Source organism: Octopus bimaculoides, chromosome 1, assembly GCF_046866305.1.
Source record: "Octopus bimaculoides isolate indiv1 chromosome 1, ASM4686630v1, whole genome shotgun sequence".
In the NCBI taxonomy this organism is placed as follows: domain Eukaryota; kingdom Metazoa; phylum Mollusca; class Cephalopoda; order Octopoda; family Octopodidae; genus Octopus; species Octopus bimaculoides.
The window spans coordinates 107,286,261-107,290,119 of record NC_142928.1 but is presented as its reverse complement, the minus strand read 5'-3'; positions in this window follow the sequence as shown (position 1 = coordinate 107,290,119).

The window sequence follows — 3,859 nt, the reverse complement described above, 5'->3', positions numbered from 1 at the left end:
TGGGTGACCCCGCTTAGTTGTCAGCCAACATATTGTTTTAAGTTTTCCATTACCAAACCTCATGAGTTTATGACAATACCAACCATGATTACTGTCTACTCTCTCACCCCTACTCCTAACAGATAATGCCCTTTATTCTCTTCAGCCTTAGATATACAAGGTTTGACATGATAGTCTATAAATCCAAACAAAAAAAAAAACAAATAACCATGGCAAAACAGACAGTTGGAATCTGAACAGCTCCCCAGTTGGCTAGCTCCTGTCAAACTGTCCAACTCATGCCAGCATAGAAAACGGATGTTAAATGAAGATGATTACACACACACACACACGCATGCACGCACACACACACACACACACACACACACACACACATAAATGCAGGAAAGGCTGTGTGATAAGAAGCTTGCCTCCCAACCACATAGTGCTGGGTTCAGTACCACTGCATGGAACTTTGGGCAAGTGTCTTCTACTATGGCTTCAGGATGACCCAAAACTTTGTGAGTGGATTTGATAGATGGAAACTGAAAGAAGCCCATTGTTTATGTGTATATATATATATATATATATATATATATATATATGTGTGTGTGTGTGTGTGTGTGTGTGTGTGTGTGTGTGTGTTTGTTTGTGCTTGTCGCCCACCACTGCTTGACAACTGGTGTTGGTGTGTTTACATCCCTGTAACTTAGTTCAGCAAAAGAGACTGACAGAATAAGTACCAGGTATAAAAAAACAGAAGTACTGGGGTCAAGTAAAATTTTAGTAAAATTCTTAAGGGTGGTGCCCCAGCATGGACACAGTCTAATAGGTGAAACAAGTAAAAGAATAAATAAATATATACATATATATATAAAGAATAAGGAGAAAATGGAGAATTGGGGGCCTGACACTGATCTCCATGACTTGGCAACAACAATTATTTTTTGATCTAAAATCAAAATTTATTGAGTGAAAAGGAAATTGCTTAATTATTGTAAAATCTCAAAAACAAATTTTGACTTATTCACTGCTTTGTTATATTGTTCAAGAGAAGGATAACAGTAGAATGGTACACCTTCATACTTCATATCATGATTGTAATAGGTAAAAATATTTAGACATAGTTAAAAGTTAGATTAAGTAAAATCAGTTAGATGTATTCAGAAAAAAACATCTCTTAATGATGATGATGAAGGGTGTAGAAAGTAAACAGAAAGTTTGGGGGTTGATTAATAATCAGATAAAAGGGTTTAAGCTAGTTCTCATAAAACAGGAACCAGATAGAAAGTTGAAGGCTTGTGCATAAAGTAAAATAGTTGGAAGGATTATGGCAGATACAGTTTAAAAAAAGTAAAAAACAAATTAATGCAATATCTATGATTAAAATGAAATTCCGTTCCATTTCAACCTTTAGCACAATAAAGCAGAGGTAATATTTTAAAGTGAAAAAAAAAACTAAAGGCAACAATAATAAAATTTTGGTAAAATGTAATTCAGAAGAATTATTTGCTAACTTTAGATAAAATCCAAAGATCCCCCAAAGTTTACTTTTTATTTTCTTTAGTAACCTGAACCAAGTGATGTGATGTTAAATCTTAGCTTTTTCTGGTTTTATTTGCTCTTTGTTCAAAATATAAGGAAGGAAAAATTTTTATTTTCCACAAACATAAAATAGGGTGGATAGTAAAAGAAAAGAAGTTAAAAAGAAATGAAATAATTAATAACTTTTACTTTTGAATATAATTTGCCTGTAATGTCCATGTGTGTGCATGAATAATATATATGTACATAAATGCATATATACATCTATATATATGGGTATGTATATATATATATATATATATATAAAATATATATAGTTTTAGGGAAAATAACCAATTTTCAAGAACTCATCGATGAAAATCCACTATCACATATAGAAAAATTAATAATTAAAAGCACAATAAATGAGTATAATATAAAGTAAAGTAAATATCATAAGATAAATATAATAAAAAGATTACACGTGTTTCATAACCAATTTTCAAATAGAAAAGAAATTTAAATCGATTAAAATCAATTGAAATTATCGAAAATAAGTTCTATTCAAAAATATAGCTACTCGTCAGATCGTAAGTAGAACAATAATTAGATATATATCTCAACCAACAATAAGTACCAAATGAATTAATATGAAATACTTATTATATAAAGATAGAAAAATTATTTAAAAAATATCATAATATCAAAATAATAACCATTCAATAATCATCCCTTCATCCATAATAATAACATGTATATTATATACAAAAAACATCTTACCTAAATTATCATTGTTTTAAATTATCATTGTTTTAAATACAAGTTGAACGAAGTTTAAGTTTAAAATAATAATGAAGATAAAATTAGTACATATTTAACCGGTGTAATAGTTAAAGCTATACTATTTAAAGCTAAAGACGTTTATTTAATTATGATTAAAGATCAATTGAATAATAGAAAAATACAAGATTATTTATTTCTACAAACGTAATAATAAAAAAAATATGAATGAAAAAATTATGAATGGAAAAAATTATGAATGAAAAAATTAGGAAAGAAAAAATTATTAAGAATAAAAGGTTAAACTTTATATATATATACAAAGTTTTGATTTTAAAAAACTTTAACGATATTATAAACTATAAAGATTAATAATTAATCAAATAATATTAATCAAAAATAATCGAAAATATATCAACACTATTCCAATCGAAGTTCTAATATTATGTTGAAATGAAACTATAACTTCTAAATAATATAGTGTTAAATAAGTTATCTATTAAAATAATCTATAAAGAACCAAATGAATAGTATAAAAACAAGAATACATATTATTTTCAAATAGTAGAAAATCTTTAGCAAAGTGAAAACAGTACTTATCCAAATTTTTCCGTAATTCAAACTGAAAAACTAAGACGTTATCTAATAGCTATAGCGTTTTAAGCAAGAGTTCGCGCGAAAATATTACGTTAAAAAAGAACGTTAAAATAGAGAATAGAATACGAAAGCATGAATGAAATAATAATACTTAAATAAATGAATGAAAAATTTAAAATTTATATAACTAACAACATAAAAAGAACAAAAAACTATAGTTATCTTATAAAACATATTAATAAATATTAAATTCTAATATATAATAAATAAAAAAAAATATTAATAGTCGTAAATTAAATAATATATATATATATATATGTATATGTATGTATATATATATATGTATATGTATATGTATATGTATGTGTGTATACATACATATATACATGTATATGTGTGTGTATACACATATCTATATATATGAGTGTATGTGTGTGAATATATATATAAATATATGTGTGCATATATATCATCATCATCGTTTAACGTCAGCTTTCCATGCTAGCATGGGTTGGACGATTTGACTGAGGACTGGTGAAACCGGATGGCAACATCAGGCTCCAATCTAATTTGGCAGAGTTTCTACAGCTGGATGCCCTTCCTAACGCCAACCACTCAGAGATTGTAGTGGGTGCTTTTACGTGTCACCCGCACGAAAACAGCCACACTCGAAATGGTGTCTTTTATGTGCCACCCGCACAAGCCAGTCCAGGGGCACTGGCAACGATTTCACTCGAAAATCCTACGGGAGCCAGTCAGGCGGTACTGGCAACGGCCACGCTCAAAATGGTGCATCTCATGTGCCACCCGCACAAGAGCCAGTCCAGGGGCACTGGCAACGATCTTACTTGGCTTGCCGGGTCTTCTCATGCACAGCACATTTCCAAAGGTCTTGGTCAGTAGTCATCGCCTCGGTGAGGCCCAATGTACGAAGGTCTTGCCTCACCACCTCAGCCCAGGTCTTCCTGGGCCTACCTCT